Below are 12,014 nucleotides of genomic sequence, written 5' to 3' on the forward strand. Positions count from 1 at the left end.
GACTGGCAAAAGGAAACAAAATAACTGAATATGTCTAATGTGCAAATGTAGAGAAATTAGGGGGAGTTTTAAGATTATAGTCCAGAAGGGTTCATTCCAAATAATTAGTCTGAGATCCATTCTCAGTGGCTATTCCTGTGCCATGGAACTCCCTTCCATGGTAGACCCAGTTGGCTCCCTCGCTGCTTTCTGTCTGCTAGCAGACAGAAACTAATTTTATTTTGGTAGGCCACTGATTCTTAAATCATACAGCAGTGAAAATAGTGTGTTGTGCTTTTATCTTTTAAATTATGTTTTAAATATGTTTAAACATATCTTTAGACCAAACTCATGACCCAATGGACAGCAATTCAGAGCGATGGATCAGGTCATAAACTGATGTCCACTTAGAACTCCCTTGTTAATCAGCTGTCCTTGAATCAATATAGGAGTCATGGGTTGTTGTTTGATGTTATTTGTTAAGTCAACTTCAGCATATGGCCATCCTATGAATGAGGCACCTCCAAGATCACAAGTTATCAACTGCCTGGCTCAGTTCTTGCAAACTCAGGTCTGTGGCTTTCTTGACTGAATCTATCTACCCATAGTGTGGACTCTCTTTTCCTACTGCCTTCCACTTTACCAAGTATTATCATCATTTTTTCCCACTGAGTCACAATGACTCATGATATTTCTGAAGTATGACACCCTTCCAAAGTACAACAGTCATCTTTGCTTCTAATTTGATTGATTTGCTCTAAGACACATTCATTTGTCTTTTGGCAGTCCATAGTATCCGCAGAACCTTTCTCCAGCACCACATGTCAAATGAGTTGATTTTCTTCCTGTCACTTTTACCTCGGTGTCCAGTTTTCACAAAGATACATAGAAATTGGGAATACCATGGCCTGGATGGTTCTGGCTGTGAGAATCATGGGAGATTATAATTCTGCTGGCACACAGCCATCTTCCTCTCCACCGTATGCAGCATGAAAAACGAAAGACTCCTGTTTGATGTAGTATACTACAATTCCATTGCATAGTAATTGTGTTGACTTCAACCATAAGGCTTCTCCCTCATTTGACACACCAATATTTTTTAAAAACATTTGATTTAAAAAAAAATAGAATTCTTCCTCCAGAGACCCAAAGGAGACACAATTCTCCATTTAAATTATGTTTCACCCCATGCCTCAATAAAGGCCCAAACTGGCATTTTTAGAAACTGCTGGGGGGAGGGATAAACAGGATAACAAAAAACAGGCAGACATAGCTCCAGGGGCTGGGAAATAGGTGAAAAATGGGGCATGGGCAGCCCTCAGACCCACCAAAACACCATCCTGTCTAGGGAAAGTCCATGGCATTTCCCTAACTGATCAAGAAAGCCCAGTGACTAGGGAGTTTATCGCATTCACTTTTCAGTCCGATCTGGGCACGGGATGGGATTGGGCTGGAACTGGGGGAAACAGGTTTTATCACACACAAAATTGCTGCTGTGCTGCCGCCTAACCATCACCCATCCCCAAGCTGTGCTCTGCCGGCCAATTTTGGTAGTATGGAAAGCAACAATACATTTCAGTAGGAAAAGGATAATCCATGGCATGGGAAAATGTCATCTAAATCCAGCTGCTCCTCCCAACAAGGATTTTCCCCTGCCTACTAGGTTTTCATAACAGTTTACTTGCTGCTCGCCACTGGTTCAACAGATCTGCTCTAGTTGGGACAATTGGGAATTTAGCCCTAAGGTTTGTACTTCAACAACTGAAAATTTGAGATTAGTAATGTCCAAGCTAAGGTCCCCAGGTAATGTTCAACTACAACTCCTACCAAGATCAGTCATCATAGCTAACAGCTATGGAGGTGTAGTCTAACATCTGGAGACCAAGATTAGGAGCCACTGTGGGATATTTTTGGTCTTCTTGTAAAGAGCTTAGTTTTTAGTTATCACAGTATGTTCTTGCTGAAACACACAAACTGTGCCGAAGTCAATTTTAATCAATTTTTAAATGTCTTTGGGGTTTTTTGGGTGGGAAATCAGAGTAATTTCTGAAACTGAATTGGATTTCACAATGATTGATGCAACACCAACATACATATTGCACACTGGTTTCTTGGGTCCAGCCTGCTGAGTATTCTCTCTTTGTGTCTTTCAGTACTTTAAATGAGAACGAATAAACATACATGAAAGTATAAATGTTCTCACCAGGGAATTTAGCTTCAATCAGACAGATTTTTCCACAAGGAGGTCAGAATACTCCCACTGAAAGAACTTCCTGGTTCAGAGTAATAAAATTACAAGAAGGTTTTTCATTTGAAAATAACTTTTTTAAAAAAAGCAGCTGTAAGCAAAGCAAAACTGAAAATCTATCATGAAGATATTGTGGAGTTAAGCCAAGAGGCCAAATCTGTTGTCACCCAAAGACACTATATTCTTGAAACAAACGGCTGCTAACTTGAGTCAATGTTCATGCATTGTATTTTATACAGTTTGAGCTATGCTAACCTAGGTTCATTACATGCAGCTTGCAGAGTTTAACTGGACATAAAGACATTAAGAAGAGCCCTGCTGGATTATCTAGTCCAGCATTTTATCCATGTCATGGGCTATCAGTTGCCTATGGGAAGCCTGTCAACAGGCCAATGCCCCCCCCCCCACTTTGTGCTCCCCTGCAGCTGATAAGCAGAAGCGAACTGTCTCTGATAGCTGAGATCATATTGGGGGTGGGATCAACCTGCCTGGTAGTCACTGGTGGCCCCAACCTCCATGAATTAATCTAATGCCTTCTTAAAGCTGTCCAAGGGGGCAACCATCACAACTTTTTCAGGCATTGATTTCCACAGCTTTATTATTTATTATGTGAAGAAGTACTGTATATGCTCACGTATAAGTCTAGAAAGTTTAGTTTTAAAAAAATGACCCCAAAACCCTGGGTTGACTTATCCATTGGTCAATGTTAATATTGTACTTTAACTCATACAGCGCGCCCACTCCATATGCGGGCATGCCATATGCAACTTCCACTTTATGCAGAAGCCGCGCTGCAATACATGGAATGGCGCGTGTGCATGTGACTTGAGCGCACTGCGCGACCATGAATCCAAACCCCATTCTATAGAATGGGGCTCAAGTTTAGATGGTATTTGCCTTACGTTGGGGGGGGGGATCTGGAACGGATCCCCACGTAAGGCAAGGCTGCACTATATATATATATATATATATAGAGAGAGAGAGAGAGAGAGAGAGAGAGAGAGAGAGACCATCCCCTGGTGAAAGGCAAGAGTTTAATCTGTTCGGGAAACACTGATCTCCTCCCCCACTATACTCTCTCACTCATCTAGTCTTTAGTGTGAGCACAAACAGTTACGCCTGCCAGAATTATGTAAGCTGTTTGGCACTGTTTTCTTTTGCATCATCATTTAGATTCTTTGTTGCATGCCCCTAAAATTTACCCTTGACTTATCCATGAGTCTTACCAAAATCCATAATTTTGGCCCCAAAACCTGCCCTCAACCTATACATGAGATTGAACTATTTTTTAAACATACATGGTATTTGCTTTTCTCTGTCCTGAATTTCCCATCTAGGGTTTCCAGAGTGAAAACTGGAAAGGACTCCTGTGCCTTTATTGGCTGTGTACAAGAGGGAATTTCAGCAAGTGTTGCTTGTAACCTGGTTGTGTGACAAACACCTGCTGGAATTTCATTATCTATGCAAACATTAAAAGTGTATGAGCCCTTTCTAGTTGTCACTCTGGCAGCCCAACTCACCATGCAATGGATATCTAAAATTCATATTGCACACTCTAGTCTCTAGTGGAGATGAGTTTAAAATCTCATAGACAGTCTCTTTGAAAGTCACAGTAGACAGTAGAGGCACAAAGAAAGACCAGTCAGTACCAGCCAGCATGATGTAGTGCCTTGAATGTTAGATTCTAGAGACTTAGGTTCAAATTCCTGCTCAGCTATAGAAATCTGCTGGGTGAGTTTGGGCAAGTATCACACTCTCTCAGCCTCAGAGGGAGGCAAAGGAAAACTCCTGCTGAAAAAATCTTGCCATGTGATAGAGTCACCATAAGTTAAAAATGAATAAAAGCATACAACAACAACAAAACACCAACAAGATTGGCTGGTCAAGACTCCTCCACAGTCCAGATTGTATATGGAAGTTTAAATTGATTATTTAGCCAAAGGATATATATTCCTGCCAACGACCAATATTGCTTAAATTTAGTGGATATGAGTGACAGCAAGATAAACAACATAACAGTGTTCTTCAAATACTCTTTAAAACTGTTGGAGCATGGAAATATAGCTGTGAGAAAAAGTGCCTCACAAAGAGGTTAGAACTGTTTATCAGTTATAAACATTTGCAGCCCTCCAAACAGCAACATCTATTTTTGGTGGTGTAGCATAGCAAGAGATCTCAGATCTTGTATTATGCAGGCAATATCTTAGAAGAAACATACCTTCATACAAAATTATATGAAACTGCTTTTCCTATTTAGAAGTATGTATGTCTCTGACACTTTTTATTGTTGGTCTTGGATTGTTAATTTTAACTTTGTATGTTTTAAATTTTATATTTGTAATTTTTATATTTTTATTATTTTAATTGAACAATTTAAATTATTGTGTTTTATGTATGTTAGGCACCTTGGGTCCCACTTAGGGAGAAAGGCGGGATAAAAACGAAATAAATAAATAAATTTTATTTTTATTGTTTTATTGAGTATGGATGATAAAGAAGCTCACTCAGTGTTTGTTTCTTTCTTTGAAATATTTTATTTTAGCAATATGCTGTGTTATTCCATCCATTCCACTGTGGAGCATTTCTGATCATTTCTTTAGAATATGACAGACCGCCTCTCTTTGTCAACTTACAGCTCAGGAAAGATAGTGCTATAGGGCAGAGCTTCCTGGAACCCATTGAAATCACCACATGGGCCTTATCTGCATGGTCCAAAATGTCTGTGTCTCCCTCCCCTGGTTCTGGCATCATCCTGTTTGGACAACACACGTCCCAAACCCTGGTTCTGGTGTAAGCAATCCAGACGTCATCCAGAATGTTCCACTCCAAAAATGGGTAAACCACTCTTAAAATGCATTTTAAGTTACCTGTTGCCCCAGATCTTCTGGGACAATCTGGGGCCCTCCATTTGTAAACCATTAAGTATATTGGTAAGCAGTATAGAAATGTACTTGCTATTGGCATTGCTGTCCATTCCTATGCAATAGCAGATGTCTGCACAGGCATTCCATTGAACTGCCCAGTGCATCTGCTAATGGTCACTTGTTCTGAAGTCAGAAAAAGGTGCCCAGCAAGGAATCATCACTGGTCACCTCGTTCTGACCTCAGAAGCAAGCAGCCCATGGCAGTGGATGCACAGAGCAGCTCAGTGAGACACCCATGCAGGTAGTTGCCATGGTGCAGGACTCCCCCCGGAGTATCCCAGCCATTGCAGATGGAGCCATGGTCTTAGTAAGTTTTTTCACTGTTTACATCAGCAATGAGAAAAATGGATGACATTCAATTAATCAGCAGAATCAAAAAAGATATAGCAGATGTCTTGCCCAAATGAGGCAAATCAAAAAGCATTAAAATTGTACTTATACGCACATACTACACACACCCAAAAGCAAGTTGCTGGGGAAATTTGACCTCATGTCCAATTTGAGCTCATGTCCAAGTTAAGTGCTTTTGATAGGCACTGGGCTAGATCCTACACTATTCTGAGAATTCAGTGTAATACTGTGAGAATGGAAACTCTTTTTATAGGGGCACTGACAATACTGTTGCATTTTCTTATTGCCCTGCACACAATGAAAGTATGCCCTCTGCCAGGAGTGAGATATTGCATGGAGAGTGGGAACTAATTTTCACTCCATGGGATAAACTGTCATGATGCAGTGCACAGAAATAACATCATGTCACTTCTGGTCATCTTTTGTTGGTGGTGGTGATGGTTTGCAGCCAATGTTAGGTTTGGAAGGATTCTGGATGGAAACCTAACCACCATGTCTATGCATGCTTTTCATGCATTTGAGGCAGTCTGAGGATAACTTTCACCTGAAAATCACCAATAAATTATTATTTTTTCCAGTTTCAAAGACCCCCAGGAGGTTTGTGGGGCCACAAACATAGGGTTCAGTGGACTCATGAGACTGCAGAGCACACTATCCCCAACCAGCCCTACACCAAACATGCCCCAAAATTCAGATGGTAAAGAGAGATTGGTAGTGGCCAGAAAAGCTTTATTTTAGGATTGCTACATTTTTAGTTAAGAGCCAGCATGTTGTAGCAGTCTGTGTGTTGGACTATGAAGCTGGAGACCAGAGTATGAGTTTGCTCAGTCATGAAAATCCACCGGGTAACCTTGGGCAAGTCACACTCTCTCGACCTCAGTGTAAAGCAAAAGCAAACCCATTCTGAACAAATCTTGCTAATAAAACCCTGTGATAGGTTTGCCTTGTTGCTGTTGTGCACTTTCAAGTAATTTCTGACATATGGTGACACTAACCATGTGAAAACTCCATCATGGGGTTTTTGTGGCAGAATTTAGGTTGCCATAGGGTCACTGTAAATTGGAAATGGCTTGATGGCACACAACAGGAACAACAATATTTTGTATGTTTTGTATTTTGTCTATTTTAAGTATGTTTAATTATTAAAAATCAAACTGAAGAGCCCCAGTAAACTTCAGATCAATCCAAGAATTCCCTGGAACACATCCTGACAACCACAAATCCACTTTCCCAAGCCAGGGAGGCAGTAGCTTTGAAGAAGTATGGCATCGCTTATATTAAAGCAAGGTACAATTGAGGTCAGCTTAGTTTTGGAACTCTGATGTTGCTCTGGTGATTCTTTTAACTTTGTGACTGGCATTTGCAGATATCATCATTTCCAGCCTCCCTTGGATGTATTTCTTAGAAGCTGGTCAGAGAAGTCTGAATAACAACATGTTGGGGTCTAATTTGTTGCCAGTGCATGTCTGTAGCCACCATTACAATTAAGAGGATGGAACTGTCAACGCAAGTGGGAGATAAAAACTGGAAACTAACAATGTTAAAAAGAAACAGAGAGTTTTCTTCATCATGAGTTTTTTTTTTACATCCTGTGTGTCTCCTTTCCCATGAGGTGGGTAAGCCTCTTTAAATGAGGAGCCCTTTGAGCTCCCACTAGTGGTCTTTAGAGAGTGAATCTGGAATCCTTTTAATATCAAAATGAAAAGCACTTTCAGGCTCCGTTGTCCTGAAAACAGCAGAACTAACCCTTAATGGAAAACAGATGCAACAGCATTATTATTTTCCTTTTTGCAATATTAGTAACATACTTCCCATAATTCTCACAAAGTGATATCGAAAACCTGTCTTGGAATAAAGCAGAGTTACTGTTGAATTCTGGACGAGAAGCCAATTAGCAATGCACTATCAACAATCAAACAGAATGGATGGCCTTCACCCTTTCCTACGAAATGGATGGCAGCTCTTGAATGCAGTTATTTCAGAACTTTTGGGAGAATTAGCTTCACCCTCCCAACATGACAGTCATGGTTTCTATGGGTACAAAACCCCGCTCCCAGTGGTATTATGGGAGGACATATTTCCAGGCCCCATGTCTATAGTCTACAGGTTCTTCTGGATCTCTAAAAGATACCCTGCAGTGACTGAAACTGCTTTATATATCATGATGTGGTTTCAGTTCTGTTTTAAGTGGAAGGCATCAAAGGCCTAATTCTTCTCTTCACCTAGGGATGTAGCTATGGGAGAGAGGCAAAATTACTGCCAAAGACACTATTCTCCAACATTAATTGTAGTTTAAGGCCTTCTGTAATAATGTCCACAGTGTCAAATTCAAGGCTAAACAGTCATTGAAATGGACTAAGTTTGATCACAGTGAACTTTTGAGGGTTCCATCTCTTAATTAGCCCAGAGTATACATAAGCAAAATCCTTGAAAAGCCTCTGACACTATATGATTGCAACAATGGCATAGTGTAAAGATTTCTTTGCTTCCATCATTTTAACAGTGGAAATCCAAAGATGGGTTTTCATTTCTTATTGCTCTATACCTTCAAATAATTTCTGATTTATGGTGATCCTAAGGTGAACCTATTACCTAAAGTGATGTTCTTGGCAAGGTTTGTTCACAGGTTTGCCATTGCCTTCCTCTGAGGCTAAGAGAGTGTGACTTGCCAAAGGAAACCCAAAGGGTTTCCATGACTAAGCAAGGATTTGAATCTTGGTCTCCCCAAGTCCTAGTCCAACACTCAAACCAGTACACTAATCTGGCTCTCTACACAATCATATTTGTGATTAGTCTTTTTACTGTAGTCATGAATTCTTCATTAACATCAGATCCTGACAATTTTAGGACCATGAGGTGGTTCTATGTTTCAGTAAAGGGTATTTCAAAGCAATTATGCCAAAGGCCTGAATGATCCCTTTGTTTAAAGCTGAGAGAAGAGTTAAGTGATGTTAAGTGTTCAGGAAAATATGGTCCAGAGCAAAGAAAACTGTCAGAATCCATTAGGGGGCACCAAAAAAAATTTCCTCATTGAGGCAACCTGGGTTCAAACATAATAAGTAAGGACTAAATCCAATGATTAGGCCAAAATAAAGCAATCCCATTGTGTCAAATGAACATACTTATGTGTTGACTTACCATTCAGTGGTTGATTCAGTGAAGCTAACCTATTGGACTAGTAACTGAATTTAGCATTTAGACAGCTGAAAATGCTAAATTCTAAAGCACTTGAAGAGCGGGAAGTGCCATGGAAGAGTTCTGGGAGGCAATTCCAAACATAACAATTTATTTTTATTTTATTTTTTAAGAAAAGGGGAAAAAAGATTTGACTAAGTATAGAAAATGTTCTTCTGAGCGGATGGTTTACACACAGCTTTAGGCTGGTGTTTGAATCAGCCAGGATGGATTCAAGGAGATGAGGAACCTTCTGCTCAGACATGAACTAATTACCTGCATTGGCCTTATGCAGTCAGTCATTCACTATAATATGATGAAGAATGGTTCTGTGTGAGATTTTCCATTGATGGATGATTTTTGGCAGGTAAATCAGCATGTCTGCTGATTAATTACTATCTGTTTGACAGCTGTGATAACACAGTTTGTTTCCTAAAGCTTAAAACCATGGGATTCACACCATAATCTCTTTTCTATCTGCCATATTTCACAAGAAATTTTGGAAAAGGTTCTGTATGGTTTTGCTGCAACTCTATACAACATGGGAATATCTGAGGAAATAGAACCTGTGAGGGCATCCAGAATATGGAAATGTTGCTTTTTTTTCTTCTATAACTCCCAAAACTGGCTCTGACAGCCAGGGAATTGTGGGAGTTGTTTTCCTAAAAAATGACAAAAGCTATCAATTTTCTCCTTTTTCACTTGGCTGGCTGACTAGGGTGTGTCTACACCATAGAAATAACACAGTTTGACACCACTTTAAATGCTGCAGCTTCATCTTATGGGATCTTGGGATTTGTAGTTTTACAAGGTCTATAACTTTCTCTGCCAAAGAGTGTTGTTGCCTGACAAAACTACATATCCCAGGATTCTGTAAAATGGAGTCTTGGCAGTTAAAGTGGTGTCAAACATCATTATTTCTACCATGTTATGCACCCTAGGACAATGAAAGGACAATGGGAAAGAAGCAAAAGAGTAATTACTGCAAAATAGTAATTACTCTTGTAATCACTGATCCAATTCAGACCTCAGCTAGTGCAGGCTGTCCATTATTATACAAGAGACAATATGTAAATCTTTGTGTGTTTCATTTTTCATGTAAGAATGAAGAATTTCAAAAGTTCTTTCTGCTAGAAAATATTACATTTTCCAATGACTTTTTGCATTTTGGGACTATTTGTTGAGGGGAAATGTGCAAAAAAAACCATTGTTTTGTGCAAAGGCCCATGTTTTGCTCAAAAACCACCAGTATTTCTCTGCATGAAATACAGTGAGCCCTTGGCATCTGCTGGGGTTTGACCTGTCATGAATACCTAAATTTTTGAATGTTCAAGTCCCATTGGCGGGATACAAACCGCCATATAGTACGTATAGGATACGTACTAGGGTTAGGAAGGGGCGGTGCTTCCGCACCCCCCTAATCCTAGTACGTATCCTATACGTACAAGATGGCGGCGCCCCTTCTACATGGGCACCGCCATCTTTACGTACTGGACGCATAGCGTCCAGATGTGTCGCGGCGCCTATGACGTCGCGAGTCCGCGCCAGGCGCCTCGCGACGTCATAGAGGCGCCGCAAGAAGAAGCTCCGAAATGGAGCTTCTTTTTTTGCTCCGCACGGGAGCCGCGCGGTTTGACTGCTGCAGCTCCCGTGCGGAGCAAACGGCGGTGGCGGGGAAGCGCCGCAAAGCGGCGGTTTGTATCCCGCCCCTGTATACAATGGCATAGTTAAATGGTGTCCCTTAAATAAAATGTATAGGTAAGGAAAGTACGTAGCCAAGCAGCAAACAGAGAGGAGACAAGCTCCATGTGCTCTAAGATGGTCAACTGTTTATTCAGTGTTTATTCAGTGTTTAAAAAGCCCAACGTGTTTCAGCCAAACTAGGCCTTCTTCAGGGGCTAAAAACAAATATAAATACACCCGTGGATACAGAGGGTCAACTGTAGGCTTTTCTGCACAAAATGTTTGGTATGTCTTCCACCAAAAAAAGAAAAAAAGTTTGGTACAAGTGAGTTTTCAACCCCTCCCCCCCCCCCCAAAAAAAAAAAGGTCTTGACATGCCAAAAAAAAAAAATCTGGCTGAGTATTGAGAGCCAGCATGTCATAGAAAAATGTTGGACTATAACTCTGGAGACCAGGGTTTGAATCCTCACTCAGTTATGAAATCCACTGGGTGACCTTGGGCAAGTCATATGCTCTCAGCCTCGGGGAAGGTAATAGCAAATCTCCTCTGAACAAATCTTGCCAAGAAAGCCCCATGTTAGGTTCATTTTAGGATCACCGTATATCAGAGGTGACTTAAAGGCATATAACAAGAACAATTCTATATATCCCTATATAAGGTTGACACTATCTCATAGTTATATCTGACATGTGACACAATTGTCACAAATCGAGCTCACCACAGAACTATACCCTGAACTATCTTCATAACATTTTTGCCAGTCATTCATCTAACTCTTGCTCTGTGCCATGTTGATTAAAATGTATATATTTTACAAGTTTTACATTTAACCATGAATGATACAGCATGTAATGGAACAACTGTAATAATTGTGGGGATGCAGTCCCATTCAAGATTTAAAACAAAAGCAACACTTTTCTATACGACTCTATGCTTTTTTTTTTTTTTTTTTTTTTTGCAGAAAGAAATATTTCCTGATCAAGGATGTTGGCATACAAAATTATATGATACTTTGAAAGGAGCAAACATGGATGTAATCATCTAGAAATGTTTAAATTATAGGCTTGAAGTAGAAAGCAAATGACAGAATGCTAACCCTATTGTACACACCTAAAGTTTTGTACCATACCCCAGTGGACCATAAAACCTGAGACAGATCACTGAAGGTAGGGAAGAGGTTCCTAGGGGAAGAACAAACTCTACTTGGTGTTTTTCCGGAACACAGCTGGAGTAAAAGGTATCCCATTGTCATCACCAGCACTCTATGAATCATAATCCCACACTACCAATTGATATGATTAATATGATAAATATAAGAACATGAGGCCCCTGCTGCATCTTACCATAGGCCTATCTAGTCCAGCATTCTGTTCCCACAGTGGTCAGTCAGATGTGTATAGGGATCCCACAAGTGAGACATGAATACAAAAGCACCCTCTTGCTCATGCTCCCAGCACCCTACTTCTTCTTCCCACAGTAGTTCCCTGACCATGAAAACTTATCTATTTTCCACAGACCAGAATTTCCATTGGGCTTTTTCTACCACAGAAATTTTCCTAGCGGGCTAAGCAGTTATGTAAAAATCATCATCATCACCTTCACAGGCCATGCTTGTGTGTAGGGATGGAAAAGATATTCAGAAATATTTGGGTCT

Source organism: Sceloporus occidentalis, unplaced genomic scaffold (genome assembly GCF_023333645.1).
Source record: "Sceloporus occidentalis isolate IW3139 unplaced genomic scaffold, rSceOcc1.0.p SCAF_4, whole genome shotgun sequence".
In the NCBI taxonomy this organism is placed as follows: domain Eukaryota; kingdom Metazoa; phylum Chordata; class Lepidosauria; order Squamata; family Phrynosomatidae; genus Sceloporus; species Sceloporus occidentalis.